Source organism: Topomyia yanbarensis, chromosome 1 (genome assembly GCF_030247195.1).
Source record: "Topomyia yanbarensis strain Yona2022 chromosome 1, ASM3024719v1, whole genome shotgun sequence".
NCBI classification, from domain to species: Eukaryota; Metazoa; Arthropoda; class Insecta; order Diptera; family Culicidae; genus Topomyia; species Topomyia yanbarensis.
In genome coordinates this window covers 52,262,014-52,279,718 of record NC_080670.1, presented here as the reverse complement: position 1 = coordinate 52,279,718, position 17,705 = coordinate 52,262,014, and the positions used below count along the sequence as shown (strand labels likewise).

General features: G+C 37.1%; 1 protein-coding gene across 2 annotated transcripts in view; it reads right to left on the bottom strand.

Annotated features, from left to right (window-relative positions):
* The window catches only part of LOC131677609 (E3 ubiquitin-protein ligase RNF19B-like), a 162,846-nt gene that overhangs the window by 7,019 nt on the left and 138,122 nt on the right, over positions 1-17,705 (bottom strand). The gene's annotated exons all lie outside the window — the stretch shown is intronic.

Genomic DNA, 17,705 nt, shown 5'->3' with positions numbered 1-17,705 from the left:
CTTGTTTTCTCGACCTCGTCTTCGTGACTGGGATTGCACTGCCTGAGTGTTCTGTGAGTGAGGCTACTAGTGTGAATGTTCCTTTGGATAACTATCATCCCGCTTTGGAAATAACCATTTCTACCAGTAGCACCCTACAATACGAAAAAGCTTTAGTTGTGAATCAACACAATTTTCGCAAGACTGATCAGTTACATTGGGCCGCTCCCTGATGCTGATCGACTGGAGTGTACTACATGATCATGTGGATGTATATGCTGCCGTTAACCTTTACAACCGACTACTGCTCGACTAGGTTGAAACATCCATGCCGAAATGTCTGATGCCATACTTTGGAATACTCGTGCCAAAGCTCTTCGTGCGTACACAAATCGATGCCCTTTTTTAAGCGCTTTTTGCAATAGCCAGTACTGAGTATCGCAGGTACAATAAACTGCTGTAGAAAGGATATGTGAACCGCATCCAACAAAACTTACGAAGTAATCCGAAAGACTTCTGGTCTTTCGTTAACACGATAAGAAAAGAAACTTGCCTTCCATCTAAGCGGTTTTACAATGACGAAATAGTGACTACGACTGTGGCAAAATGCTCACTATTTGCCAGTTACTTCTGGAGTATTTTCACGACTGATGTGCCATCTGCTATCGAGCTCGAAAATGCGGCTCGTGATGTTCCCGTTGATGCTGTAGACATGGATGTATGCATAATTTCTCACTGCAATTCGGAAAACTGAATCGTCGTTTGCTCCAGGTCTAAGTGCTAGCCTTCAGCAGTTCTGCAAACATGTTCCGATATTTCAGCGATCCCACCGGCACACCTTTTCAATGTGTCACTTTAGTCGCAAAAATTTCATGATGATTGGAAGTCTTCGGTTCTGTTTCCAGTGTACAAAAAGGTGACAAATGCCACATCGAAAATCATCGTGGAATAACTTCATTGTGAGTTCAAAGTCGAAGGTTTTCGAATCGCTCATCAACGAGGCACTGTTCTCAACTTACCGACACTACATTAGCACTTGTCAGCACTGTTTCTTCTCCGGTCGATCGGTGGAGACGAAACTCGTCTCTTTCGCGTCCTTCTGCACAGAACAAATGTCCAAACAACTGCAGGTGGACACGATTTACACAGATCTTATGGCTCCGTTTGACACTGTTAACTATGAGATACTGTCAACGAAGCTTGATAAACTTGGATACACAGCCCGATTCTGCGGTTGGCTTCGATCATACCTTGTTCACCGTGAACTTGTTGTTCAAATTGGTGGCAATGTATCTGAATCATTTTCCAACCACTCTGGAGATCCTCAAGTTAATACGATTATTCCGCCACTGTTTTCACTATTCGTGAATGATATGGTTTTCGACTTAATGCGTGGAGAGAAAGGAAAAATTAAGACATTTTCGCTACATTAATATTATATAAGATGTTCAACAAACAGTACACTTATACTTTATTCTGAGAATAATATAGCTGCATTTAAAAGTTGCCTAAAAATTGCATAGAGCCATTTTCATATATGAACATATTCGGTAGCTTTTTACATACAAGTATATATAAAAAAGACATCAAATTCGCTGCTAATAATGCTTAGAATTTATTAAGCTATGATTTATTTCAATAGAGAGACAATTGGTCTTATTGTCATCATTAAATATTCGTGCTTGCAATCTGTGTTAGGAACTTTGATCTTAGGTCCACAATTAATAAAGCCTTTACAAACATTGTACATCATCTAATTTGTTATTATTAGGCTTCGCAATTTCATCATTGTCACATTTTGTTTTGTGACAATCTTCCCGCTGATATAAATAACATGTATGTGTGACCTTTACCACAACGACACCTATTTGCCGAGTCACCAAATAGCACACATAAATTCCACATGAGTGCCCTAACTATCCAAGGTGCGGAAAACTCGCTCACCGCCATGAGCGTACATGAATTTGTTTCCTTATACATCGTCGGGGGTTTACGCTCTCGTTAAAAAGATACAGACCCACACAACTCGTTCCGCATCACACCGTATCCGATTACGAAGAGAGAGAGAATCGGAAATCGCAAAATTTTTTAACGCGTTCCGCATTGCCGATGCAGTGAGGTAATGAGTGCCATCGAACATATTCGGCAGCGAACATGTTCGTTCGGAAAAATGATCCAAATCTTCGTGCGCAATCCTGAAACTGAACGATTGAAATATATGGCTGGCCCGAAAATATCGGTAGAAGTCAGTGTTCGCCTGGACACCGCACGGAGTGGCAATTTCTGCTGTGTAGGTTCAACTCGCAGTCATTTCCTTGCTGCGTGTTAATTTTATCATGCGCTATACGTGTTATCGCTCGAGTTGAACTCTACCATTGTATGTACTTGTGATATAGACAAGATGTGTGGTAATGTACATTGGTTTAGATTTGTTTGGATTTAGTTTAATTTTCAATGTTCAGGTTCGTTCGGCTCCTTCCATGCGCTACATTCGAGAGGAAACTTAGATTTGTCTTCTTTTCTATGCCAATCAATAATCTCGAAAGTTGTGCGTTTTATAGCGTATCATTGCGCGAATATAGCTCACTACTTCCGGTGATATGCATTTGCATAAAATTGACAAAATATCGATTGTCGCTGATCAATTTTCTTGGTTTTAACTGTACTGATAATATCTTTTGCTTCAATCATATATCATAGAATATTATCCACGTTTAGGTGGTGGCTTGAGACGAAGCTGGCCCAGGTTATAACTCAAATTGATGTCAAAATAAATTAAGTGTTAACAGTTTCGGTTGAAACCTGACTCAGTTTCGGGATCAAACAAAAACGCATTCGTGCTAGGGCATACGAGTCCGTCGCATAAAGTTCATACCTTTTTGTGTGCATGAAATTAGGTGTGGATAAACAGATAGAAAGGGAATCATATGTATCAACTAATAACAATATAATACAATATAATAAATAAATCGAAATTTTAAAAACAGTTTACCAAACGAAATTTTCACTGAAATGCTGTTAAGTTTATTAAGTTTCTTGGAACTAATAATTGGAATGTGGATTGCGTGAAATTTAGTAACAAGGATCACCGTTCTGGCGTAGTAACTATTGGTGTTTGTTTCAGGCAAGATTTGTTCACAAAATGGATAAGGCTAGTAACTAGGACTATAACCATTCATTTATGTGCTTACAATTGTATTATCTATAGCACTACAGTTATTGATATTATTCTGAAAGGATTTCGCTGGAGCAGTGCTGCCGGGAAAATTTGCAGTTAGCAGTGAAAATGAAATTTGTAGATATTTTCGTTGTATTACATTATTATTGAAAACTGATAAAAACACATAAATGTAGACTATCTTTGTCTATCTTTCCTGTGCTATGGGTTATTGAACAATTAAGCAGGCCATAGCACTATGATAGAAGCATCACTCTTGATAATCAGAGGTTTTTAGTGTTTCTCGATACAAACAAATAAAAAAAAAGTTTAGCATGAAAGGTTTCGAGTGATCGGTGTGAATGAATTTGTTTATAGACATCATTCAAAAACCGGGGATGGAAAACGTGTGCAATTTTCGTAGCCATATATTTTTCCAATCATAATAACTGGCCAACAAGTTTTCGATCCGCCTCAAATTGTTTAAAATCACAGTATTTTCAAATCGATTGGAATTTCTGAATCGGACAAGATCTGTTGAGTTTGAATCTAATATTAATAGTCGACCCCATGTTATATAATACTTTCAGAGAAACTTGGTTTAATCTCACGGTATAAAGATACTTTCCTACGATTCAAATTTGAAAAAATGTTACATGGTTAATTTTACGAAGATGCGAATTTTAATCCAGGTCGCAATTCTATGATTGTGAGTATTGTGTGAATTATATTAGAATTTAAACTAAACTGTTCTCATTAAGTTCAGACCCAAAAAATGTGAAAAGCCTGCAGGCAGCACAGAAAAGCTGTTAGCAAAACTTGGAGTCTCAAACCGAATTACATCTTTGAGTTTATATAAAAAATTATATGTTTAATAATGTTCTTGTGTGGTGTCAGATGGAAGAAGTGATGACAATCCTGTAAAAGCTTAGCTATCTGCTGAGAATGGTGTTCATTGTGATAACTGGGGTACTTACGCCACAGAACTGCGTAGAACTGAAGAACTTATAAATACAGTAATGTTTCGATTATATCACTATGTGTTTATATCAATACTCGTTTATATCACCCTCGATTATATCACGGGTTTGCCTCGATTATATCACGCTTTTTGATAAACAGACAAGGCACACTACGTTTTGATCCAATTAAGCCACATGTTGTGTCCTGGCATTTGTTTTAGGATTTTTTACAACTGATTTGCTTATTTACATGTAGGGTAATGAGCCTATTATTGGATTTCGGACTATTTCGTTAAGGGTTTATATATGATGAGGTCAGTCAAAAAGTCGAGCTTTTTTATTTTTTTATCTTAAAGTATAGATTCTTAAGAAAGTATCTGAATTTTTTAGAGGTCTAAGCATTAGAAGCAAACTAATAGCGCTGTTTCATCTTGTCCCTTTACATGAACGGAGGGCGTGGCGCGAAACTTTAAACGTGAATTATCTTGAAATCATGTTTTACCAAAAGCGTTGTTGTAATGTCTAGGAGTGCTGAAATACCTTTCGGCCGATTCCAATTTTAGTTTTAAATTCCTATTTGCTGTGTCCTTGAGGGACCATCTGGTGTATTGGGTAAACAAAACGACTTCTTTTTATTCGGTTAATTGTTAGTTATCTGCAGGAAAATCTAACAAAATAATGAGAAAACCAAAATACGCACGATATGGTAGGTATGCCGAGATATGCATTTTCTCTTAACTTGATTACCTTTTCTTTTGAAAGGACAACATCAACAATTGGAGATGGGACTATTTCTATGGATGTTGAAACAACGGGAACTGAATCGTACTGAACTGAATTAAAGGCATTTTAGCCTTCTGCTTCAACAGGCTTCACAGCAGATTCTCAGTTCACCAAATATTACGTGGCTAGTGCTACGATCCCACTGAGACTCCTTCCCGATAGAGACTCGAATATTTGACGACTGGCTTATGAGACCAATGCTACACCCTCTAAACCGCCGCACCAGGGCAGGTTCCGCTAAAATAATAAAATTTCCATTTCGCTCAATGTGCCATAGCATCAACATTTTCCATCCGATGTTAGTTATATTAGGTTTAAAATTAACGTAAATATATTATTTGTCATCTTAGATTCTAAAAGGTCCGAAAAAAAAATTGTTTTTCGGTAAAAAAAATCATTTAAAAATGAGTAACTTTTAAAAATGATCAAAAATGCACTTTTTTAAACTTTGGTCGCTTGCAGCGCTAAAAATTTTACATATGGTCGGTGTTAAGTCAGACCGGACTAAGTTGCAAAACATCAACCAATCAGTTAATTATAGCACTGGATAAAGAATTTCTTCATCTACATTCCACTTTTACCAGATTTGAAATATCAAACAATAAACAATTATTATGTAAAGGATGCTGCGATTCAAACTTTAAACGCGTTTTTCTCGAAATCAATGCACTGTCACTTAGTCCGGTCTGACCTAACACCGACCATATAATCGACACATATTATATGTTTTTGGAAAGGGCATCTCGGCACATTTCAACATGCATATTGACAAAATTAATTGAATGATTTTGACAAGAAATATTGACTAAAAACTACAAAAAGTGCTCAAAAACGAGTTTTTTGAGAAAATCCCAAAATCGCTTCTTTGAACAAAAAAAATGAATATTGGTTTCGTGTTCAGCGACCCAAAATTAGTCTAAAAAATACTTTTTCTTAAAGCTTCATTTTTCTTGTAAACTAGTGTAATAGAAACATGGCAGAAATAGGCTCATTACCCTACTATGATTTATTCTTTTTGACTAACTTTAACTTTTTATTACTTTTTGTTTATAGAAATATATGGGTTAATGCTTGAATGTAATGTGTTTGTTTTGAATATATCACGCTAAAATACAGACCGACCGTGATATAATCGAAACATTACTGTACTATTTTTACAGTCTTCGGCTATCTTTTCCAAGCAACTGGATTTTTGCAAAGATTCTAGGGGAATTCTATTGTGCTTCGGAAAGTAAACATTGAGTAGTAGCTTATTACTGAAATATAAGCACATACCACAGAGAACAGACGTCCATCTTTAGCGTTCAACTTGTGTAAAAATCACTAACGTTGTCGAAGCTAATTGGGATATCTCCACCCGGTGCGTTACTGTCGTCATGTTTTTAGTGGCCGAGTTCGATAGATTGAAAATCGAATTGTAATACCTGAAGATATTTAGGTTTGAAGAAAACCATTTTTGTTGTAAAAATCACTTTCAACTGTACAAACAAAAGGTTCTTTTGAAAATTTTCTCCAAAAATAGTCTTATTATCCAGTGTAGCGCATTACTCTGTATTTGACTCCTAAAGTGCACAGACTCTGGGTCTTACTATAAAAATTGATTCCGTCAGACACTAATTACACTGTTACCAGTTATATTATACATAAATAATTCATTTCTATGCATTGTAATCAATAAATATAAGACGTATAGCATAAAATATAGTTAACACTTAAATGCATAACGCTGTTTTAAAACAAAATTACGCAAAACAACTCAAAATTATCACAGAAATGTATTGAAACTATGAAACAATTTTCACAAAATTAAAAAAAAATATTTGCGCCTTTAAGGGTTAATATGACTCCCAAGTTTGGAAATAAAGTAAAATGTGATATCAATTGACGCAAAAATTTCTTATTGCCCATTTTTAAAAGACCTATTATGTACAACAATAATAATGCCAAAAAACGGAACCCATTTGTTGCCAAAATCTGAGTGTACCGAAAAGGGAGCATGCAAAAATCGGAACGTGCCAAAAACGGAATCTTACTGTACTATCATTGAACAGCCTCCAAGAAACATAAAAAACACATATCGTCAATACTTCCTCCATTCCATTACACGTTGAATAATCTTGTCAATACGCTGCAGTATTAACAAAACAACTGAACGTGTAAGGACCGCTAATATGGAACACAAACAAGATGCTGAATCAAACATTCTTCACTAGTATATATGATGATTGACAGCAAGAAAAACAAAAAGCACCACAAAAAGGATAAGCAATCAAAACATCGGGAAAACAATATTTAGAACAGATGGATAAATCGTCGTACCCGGAACATCACGTTCCAGATCCATTCTTGACCGCTCATAATTCCGAATTAGATCCACATGACATCACTCTGAACAGTCTAGTGAAAGAAACCGATTCCACGCACCCCGGCTTGGCCACAAAGTCAACTTACTGTACTATCATACTACAAATAATGCAAAACATCAAACTGTCTTGAAAACAAAAACTCCAAAGTCTGTTAATGATTAGCGGCTCTTAAGCGTTCAATAATCCATTGTGGTATGACAAAGTTGGATTGATGTGCATTAAAAATATTGAACGCGTAAAGTCCGCTATTCATTTATACCTATGTGGAATATCAACGATATACAACGGGACAATATGCTCGCTTTGTAAATTATAAACACGCACATGCACTCGACTGCCACTACACCACTCCAACGATACAAAACACCACAGCAGCGTCAATGCAAACAATCGCTAGCACCGCTCCCGCTCGCATGCGGTGGGAATTGAATCGATTTTCGATTTAGGCGAACATAGATCGCGATCCAAATTTTTGAGGAAGAATCGCATTGCCGAACGGATCCGCTCATCACTGTTCGGATACAATTCCGAACAAGTATCGGAAAGAATCTAAATCGCAGCGATCCAAGGTGAGCGTAAGAGAGAAAAAATACGAACATGTGAGATACCATATTCACTTGGCTTTGGCCGATCGGGCGCTCAACAGATGCACACACTCATAAACAAGAAAAACAGAATAAAGCATCGGAGGTAGGTGAGTGCGCAGGAGCCTTGAGTGAGCGTAAAACGATGCGATTCTTCCTATCCTTGACTATCACAACCCGAGCAAATTTAGAATGGCATCTAACACCACACAACCCCCTTGAAAAGATCATAAATATGGTATGTACCAAATTTCATAACCATCAAAACATCATACAATGGTCTCATTAACCAATCAATAGATCAAAATATGGTTTTATATGGGATCTACCAGACCATGGCGATTCAAAGGTTGAACCCATTTGAAAGACCTGTCAAACAGCATGAGCACGGCGGTATTATGGGCCAATTATAATACTATAATATAATATCTTATGTTTTGGGTTGCCAAATTCTCCAGAAAATTTCATTTTTGATTTTCAACTTTCACTTCTCCAAATAGTTGCACTTTTTTAATAATCTCAAAATTCTATTTTATAACGTTTCTAGACCATTCTTTCGACTTTTAGAATCATTTGATTTTTTTCAAATCGGTTGAAAATTTGCAAAGTTATAGTAATTTTTGTGAAAAAAGTCAAAACCGCGTTTTTATCACTTTTTTCAAGCTAATTTATGTATCAAAGATTCAATCAGATCCGTACTTTCACCTACACAGCTGTTTTCGTAATTGAAAACGAAGAAAATGATATACATTTCTTTTGTTTGCATTTTTACCCGCGACAATTGCGATCAAACACGTAGGATACGTTTGTACCCCAGTGCAACGTTCTAAGGTAAAAAAAGTAAGTGTAACGTTCTAGGGTTTGATGGTCATTCACCGTAGATCGAACATCTCGGAACATATCCAGAGTTGCGAAGTCTTTCTTGCTCCTTGTGATGGTACCCAAACTAGTTGAACTGAATATTTCATTGTACCGAAATTTGCATATGTCCAAGGTGTAATACTGTCCTTTAGATGGAACTTTTTTATCGCGAGTGACCTCACAGTTACAGACGAGACGGGAAATTTCCCCCATAATACACTGTATGATGCCAATTGCAGCGGGCCGTGATTCTGATTGTGATATCGAGTGTACGGTTCAGATGTGAGGGCGTTGAGACTTCACAATCGCGTAGAAACGAGCGTTTATATGTTGGCACTTACGATAGCGTTTATAAATTTAGAAGTGCTAAAACGATCATTTGATTTCCGGGGTTTTATTGTTTATATGTTGGCACTTACGATAGCGTTTATAAATTTAGAAGTGCTAAAACGATCATTTGATTTCCGGGGTTTTATTGTTTACGTGGTCATGGGCGTTGGTTTCCGTGGATGATCGCGAGGTGTTCGAGCGTTTGTTTTTTCGCGTTTATAAATGCGATTGTATAACTTTGTGGACATTTGCATATTCACGTGGGTTTTTTAATGTTCTCGCGAACCGCGAGTCTTGTGTTTATTTTTGATTGTACGGTTCAGTGAATCTCCCCATATCTCTAGAGTTACCGGCAATGTCGCTCTGAAACTTGTTGTCTAGTTTATATGAGCGTATTTTTTGAGCTAGTGGTCTAACTGAAGACATGGACCTAGATTGTTAGGACCGAGGCTTGGGGTTTCCGTACATGACCGATTCATGCTCATCTGGGAACATGCGTTTGTGCAATAGAACTTTAAAGCGCGACTATAACTTCGTAGATATAAAACGCGTTAATTTAAGGTGTATCATGTAAACGATCAAATCATACTAAATTTTTGCGAATGGTTAAAAAAGTTTCTATGTTATAGGCTTAAACTTTTGCTTTTTTTCGTTAAGAAATATTCGTTCGTTTGAGAGATATTAACACGCAAAATAGACATCAGGTGGCGTCCCGGATTGCAAGAGAACGGCTTGATCGTTTTTCATGATATTTATATCAAATTAAAGGTACCGCCAAGCTCTCGAATGTAAACATAAAAATGTAAAAAATATTGTTTTTATTATTTTGGGTTAAAAACAATAAAAAAAATTTATTATATTTTAGCCGAAAACAGTGATATTTTTATTTTTCAGGTGCATTGAAGGACTTGAAATTATCTTTAATTTGATATCAATATCATGAAAGTCGATCGAGCCGTTTTCTTGCAATCCGGGACGCAATTACTTGTTCGCGTTTGTGGTTAATGTTATATTATCGCGCAGAGTCCGAACGTTCGTATGTTAAAGGGTTTGATCGCGCAAAAGTGTATGTCGCGTGTATATAACTTCGCGTGTACCAATTTGTTGGTATAGCAGTGTAGCCGGTTGCATATGCACAACGGCGTTTGAATGTTCACACGAACTGCTATTTCGAGTGTATGCTTTCAGATCTAGAAGAAAATGAGTTGGACTAAAGGTAGGGGCTTCTAGACATGACCGATTCATGATCACGTAGGAACGGACGTGGCATAATCGCACTTGAGACTGGGCTTATGAATTCGTAAGTGCTAACATATGGACTTGATCACCGGAGCGTTTTATGTATACTCAGGCAACAAAATACAGAGAATTTCACAGGAATATCGCACATTTTTAGGCCACAAGTAACACATATGTAAATCATTAGATTATGTTATGAAACGACATTTATTTGGTATAATAGGTTTGCTATGATTTCATGTTCCATAAGGTATTTTTGATTTTTCATAAGACAATGTTATACATTTCTCTTATGTTTATGAGAATTATAAGATGCTCGTATGAAATTCAAACGACTGGCATATATAATACATTATAAAATGTTAAGAAAATCATAAAAATATTATGTTTTCATATTAATCTTATGAAAACATAGTTTTGCTATTTTTATGCATCATAATTCTTATAAATTTCACTAAACGTTTTATCTAAGTGCAGGCTTAGAGAACATATGGTATAGGTATGCGCGGATGATCCTGATTGAATCTTTGCGTGCAGGTTTGTAATATCGCGAAGGCCACAAACGTTTCTCTGTGCTTATATCGTGTATGCTAGCGTGTGTATAACTTCACGTGTTTAGTTTTAAATTTACGGTGCGGATGGAGGAAGACAATGGAGTTTCTAACTATGGTGCCCTGAGAGTTGTTGTCTAGTGTAGTGATTCTTAACCTGGGGTGCGCAGGGGGGCATGAGGTCGTTGCTGGGGGTCCGTGAAGAAAAATATATTTTCAGAGCTCAATTTGAAATTTCAAGTCTTGTTTCCAAATAAACTGATAGTAACATATTGATAGTATACAAAATCGATGTTCATCCGTGGGGATCCGCAGCAGCCCAGGACGATTTCTAAGGCGTCGGTAGTACGAAAAAGGTTGAGATCCGCTAGTCTAGTGTATAGTTCCGCATTTTAGAGTGGGAGCTCCCGGTCGAGCACGATGCATGATTGTGCGAGAGCGTTGTTTATTGGTGGTTGATAACGCGCTTCTAAATTCGTATGTGCTGACACGTCGACTTAATTTCCGAGACGTTTTTTTCTGATAGCGATATCTTGGGGTTTGCTATGCATGAATGATCGCGCTTGCGACGGGTTTATAATATCGCGAAACGCTCGAGCGTTTGTATGTTATTGTACGCATTTTTTTATCGGGTGTTTCGCGTTTCTTTAACCATGTGGTTGTTTGCATATTCCCGTGTGCTTTTTGAGTGTCGCATAGAGAGAAAAAAACACATTAAATAGACTCATTCAGGAAAGATTAGATGGACGTACAACTTGTATACTACAATATATTAGACAAACACGTTACATTTTTCGGACCCTACTTTCTCTCGATGCATACACTACATTGCACATGACCAACCAACCGATGCCGAGTTTCTTCAAACTGTATGTTCACGCGGAAACGCCATTCGACACAGTTTATCTACCATTTGTTCGACTCGAGCCTTACAAGACACTCTCACATCAAGGATCCCGGAGTCATCATGGTCATCATTACTCATTTAAAATAAAAAAATGCAATTTTTCACGAAAATTCCGCCATTTCATGAGTAAAAAAACCCTTGATTGAAAAATCTTTATCTCGAAAACTCAACGCAGGGGTTAGGTATGTTATACATAGAATCTATATGCAGAGTTTAAAATATATCGGTTAAGTAGTTTTTGAACGGCAGTGTACACCGCAAATCGTGTTTTATCCTGAGACGTTCTACAAAATCTTCGTCACCGAGTCGCTTGTTGATATTTGTGCATAGAAAAATTACAGAATGTGCAAAAAATCTTCGCTTCACCCAAATTTCTAAAAAAATCACAAAAAAATGTTTTTTTTTCGCGCTGAAACCCTTAACCCTCCTTAACTTTTGCGTCCCTGCAATGCTTTTCACTCATCAATTTAGGTGCCTAATTCGCTCTAGTTTTCGTAATTGTCAACGGATTTCAGCCAAGCCGCTTGCAAACGAGCGGGAGCTCATCCAACTTTTTAGGCTGTATATATTGGTCAGGTTGGATAACAGGTTCCGGATTCGTACAGAAATTCCGTGGGGTCTGTCCGATGGTCATTTATGCTATTTTCATTACTTTTTCAACGTCTAACTTTAAATTAGGCATTATCATAGTCACTTTGGGATCGTAATGGCCATATCCGGGTATCATGGCACCGGTTCTGGGGGACCTAGTGAATCCGAAATGCGCCATAGAACCCCCCCCCTCTTATGGCACATCAAATTACAGCAGTTTGATGATCTATGAACAAAGCAATCACTTTTTGGGTCATTTAGACACACGGCGATACTTATTTGGTCCGAAGAACCGTATTACGGAATAACCAGAGCCGGTCATAAATTGTCCCCATGTGACCAGATGACTTCAAACTTGATCACAATGTCCATGATCATCAAACTGATGTAATTTGATGTGTCGCATGACAGATACATTTACCAAAAATGTGTGGTCCAAAGAATCGGATTACAGAATATCCAAAACCAAAATTTTTTTTATATTCAATAATTTAGAATCCATTTTTCCATGAAATTTAACGAGCTTTTCTATACACTTTTCAATTCTTTGACATATTAGAAGTTGGATTACACAACTTTGTAACTGTTTAAACAACACACTTAAAAATATTTACATCTCACAAGACGCACATAAAAGGAGCGTCCCAATTCACTTGAATTTACGTACAAGAACATGTAAAAATAAGCTTTGTTCACAATTCTCCATCTCCATTCAACCGAGTTCTACATCAAAAGAAACACAATATTTTATTTCGCATGTCAAAACATGTAAAATTCCTTTATTAGACAACAAAATACGTCGCAGTGTTGTTCACGTTAAATGTAATTTTCTTTTTTTTTCTAAGTGTGAATACCATATCGAGAAAATATTGCGAGACATAAATAAAACGAAACGAAAATGTGCTTCTGGTTTACAAGTCCTTAAAATTGTCTTAATGGGAAATGCTTATCATTACCATACACCAAATGAAGAAATTTTCTTACACCCAATTTATCTTATGTGAAACCAACGTTCATAGTGATTAAATGAGGCGGGATTAACAATGCAATAAAATGCTCGCTGGCCAGTCAAACAGTGAATAACCAATCAGAGCTCAGAATGATAGCTTGCCTAAAAAATTTTCGTTATAGTAATAGTTATAATGAAATCAGTTAAACAATTGTGAATATGTCCGATCAGACTGTGCAAAAATCTAGTTATTCCGTTCTGTATAACGGCAGTTATAACGATTACAAATTCGAGAACAAGTACGGACTAGAGGTGTGCGCCGATGCATTTTTAATCGGCGGCGGCGTAAGCGACATATTTGGCCGGCGGCGGCGTTGGCGGCGTCATGCCGTTGGACCCTATGGCGCGCCGGCGTGTGTCGGCGTGACGAATATTGACGCCTATGTAACTAAAAACAATTCTTGGCAGTAAAATTCCTTTCCCAAATTGGTAACAGACTTCGCAGCACATACAAACAGACGTTACCAGCTTGAAGAAAATTCTAAAAAAAATCATCGCTCACAATGTTTTAGCGACATCTGTTGAACACATTGCACAAAATGGAATTCTCGCAATCATATCAAGTAATTTTTTTTTTCAACTGAAGCTCCAATAGTGCCCACCTAGGGCAGATCACTTTCAGAATGTATTACAAATTTGCTTCAAATTAGAAAAAAAAAGGCATTTAATTTCCATTTTTGCAACAACTTTGCACTCCTTCGCAGAAAAGATTGTTTAACAATCGTCCTACGCTGATCCACTTTGTTAGATGTTTTGTTGAATGTAGGGCTGGTTTTTTGTAGGGTTTTGACGTCTTACACGCAACGCAGAATGCATTATGAATTTCTATTTTTATGGAAAGAAATGCATTTAATTTCGCTGATGCGTCACAAGTGCCCACCCTGCTTGCCAAATGCAAGATAATAAATGAATGGCGAGACTATTTTTACAGTTGCAAAATTTAAAGAACGAAATAGAAAAATTGTCGATGTCGCATACTACGACTTCGCATGAAATAATGATTGCAATGGACAAATTTAATGAATGCAGAGTAACGACTGTATTTCAATGACCCATAATAATTATTTATTGTTCTATGTTTGGGAAATTAAAACGGTAAAATAGTTTTTGTTTTGTTTGAGGAAATTAATTCTTGTTGTTGTTTCATTGTTTTTTGTTTCATTTTAGTCTGCTTTACCGTCGATCTTTAAGAATCCCACAGATATCGGGTACCCTAACACGAGGCGTTACTAATGGCATTAATGGCATTACTGCACAGAAATGTCACTTTTAATGGTCATGTAAGGATAGAGATGGGCGAAACAGTTCACTTCGAAGAACCATTCCCGACTGAACAGTTCTGTAAAAAGAACTAGTTCAGATGAACCGTTCTTCCGTTCAGCTGATAATTTACTTGCATCTAGCGAATGTCTCTCAAAACATTCGATTCTTGGAGAGGAACCAAACAGATGCTTCCCAAACTATTATACCCCTGTATGCTTAACAAGTTCATCAAGGGTAGCGATTTCTTCATGATGTATAACTAGAGAAATAGAGAATGTGATGAATCGTTCTTCGCCGGTTCCATTCTGGGAGAGCACAGAGAGCGGTTTGTGGGACGGCAAGTCGGTTCATTTTCATTCGTTCGCCTAAAAATCGGTCCGAGAAATTCGCCAAACGGCTTTAGGTCAGGTTCAGTTCATTCGCTTTGAAGAGAATTGAGAACTACCGTTCTTTTAAAAAGAACTTCCGTTCGCTCATTCTCTTCGAAGAACCAGTTCACTTGAACCGTTCGCGAACGAATGGCCCATCTCTAGTAAGGACCTTTCAAAGTATACACATTACTTCATTTTCTTGGTTGGCATTTACTTTTACTTCTTGTAAGTACAAAATATCGCATACGATTCCGCGGCACCACATTTTCTTTCATCTTAAGATTTGATTCTATCTAGAGTGCAAAGTATGCTCGATGTGCTGAAGTCATACAGATCTACACCATAACGAAACCTAAATATACAGTTACTATCATTCATAATAATTCCACGACTTGATGTTGGGTTGAAACTGATCACTAAACAAGTCTGATTGAAAATGGTCTGAGCGTATCTCTAGTTTTCGTAGCACCTGCACTCCGCCAATTGCTCCAGCAGATCCGGGGACCAACAAATTCGAATCCATTGCATACATCTAGTCAGATTCGATACACCGAATCAATTAAATTACTAACATCCTATTAAGAGCTTACTCGGCGATCGGCATCGTGTTGTAACTTAAGAAATAATTGTGAACAACTCCCGCCTTGGGCACTTCGACAAGAATGAATTGTTTTGGTTTGCATGAGATTAAAAAGACGGTAACGTTTTTGGGTGGGTGCGAAAACTAAGTAACGCATTTAGCTCTGTGTCAAAATCTCTTCACTAACACCACGCTCGCATTTTTTGTAATTTAAAACGACCGTTTTTTCTACGAGTAATGAAAATTCATCTCGTGTTACGTCTTTTTTGTCTGTGATACCGCATTGATGCAACTGACACTGAAAATCTTTCCTGAGTGGAGCTAGATCACACGATGAATAATTTTTGAGACCAGAAATCTTACCCTCCGCATCGCCACATCAGTGCACCAGCGTCGCGAAAAGTCAAGATCATTCTGTCCAACTATTCTTCGAGAATTTTTTTTAAAAATAGGTCATGATTCAATCAATGATAAGTAAACCTCGCATTGAAAATAATTTTTGTGTTTTCAAAAAACTAGTTCACGCAAAAAAGATGGCATTATACTCAAATGTTTAGTAGGTGGTTGTGTCTGAATATGCTTAATATTTTTATGATTCTAGTTCATAACTTGATGATACATTGATTTGTATTAACTTTATTGACTAAAAAAGTCAAGAATTGAATGATGTGCAACGATTTTCGTAAGTTCTCTTCGTGTTAACGTGATATTTTAGTCTTGAGTTTATCGTCGGATTTTTTACACAGAGTCACGTGTCTTATAGTTTTCTTAATTATTTCACGGACTTGAATTGTGGCTAAGTAATGTATTTTTGATGCTTAGCGCAGTTTCATTTAATTCCGAACATTACACTGAATCTTAACAAAAGAATAACAGGGTTACAGGTCCTGGTAGTTTCCTTGTATCTAATGCTCGCGCCTATGAGACTGGTTGCTAGCATTTGTACACAATTTCTCACATAGAAATTTCAAAACCAAAGAGCAGAGCGAATAATCCATGAATAATACTCTGAGTTCCTTGAAATTGTTTTCGTAAGTATATTAAGATTATGTGGAAAATTAATTACTTTATGAACTATATCATGAACAGTTTCACGAGCTCGACGGGTAATCGTGTCTAGCATACTAGGAATCATGAATCGGTTAAAAAATCGATGAATAATACACTGTATTTCAGTGAAATTGATTACGTGCAAAGATTAAGATCAGTCACATTATCGTAAATTTCATTACTTATATCTTGAAAGTGGAAGGGTTTTTTATTTTGTGGACATTTCCACGCGCACGAATGGTGAATTGTAACTTATATGCTCGCAATCATAACCAGTTGACGATGCAAGAATGGATCCATGAATTGTATTCCGAGTGTCGTGTAATGATTTGCGAGAAAATATCAAGACTTTGTTAATTGTGTGATCTAATTCATAACCACTAATACCAAATAAACATCAATATGTGATTAATCATGAATCAGTTAACGTCGGATATACGGACAATAGACAATGTTTCTAGATTTGTGGTTAAAATTATTATGGGAAAAAGCGTCGGCGGCGCGCCGCCGGTCTACCTTCCGGCGTCGGCGTTTGTTAAAATTTACCGGCGGCGGCGGCGTGGCGCGGCGGCGCACAGGTCTAAGTACGGACACAGAATTTTGAATCGAGACCCCCTATATTGAACAGTTAGAAGTATTTTACTTCACAAAAAATATGATGATATATGATCATTCGACATAATCGTTCCAACTTCCGCAGTTTTTCATTATCACTTTTTACTATAATTTTGGGTAGTCACTGCTGTTTTAATTATTTGGTGTTGAGTGTTAATAACTCTTCCGCATTGCAAATATGCAAGTAAATGAATTCAATCAAAAAGTCGCGTGAATAGATTATTTACCTAGTGGTAAGATATCGAATGAATTACCATTGAACGAGATCAAAGTAAATGCTGATGTGTTTCCATAAAATTATCATCCGAGGGAGACGCATGGTAATCGAACATTTGCTGTTGTAATCCTAAACGCTAAATTCGAGTATGTAGATACATTAGACACAAACGAGGTCACGGTAGGAATCCGAAACCTTCCCGTGGGACCGAATGCACCCCTGCACCGCACAGTCCCGGTCATGTTTCTTCCACTACTCACTAAATATGCACCCCACTTTGCTACCTTGAT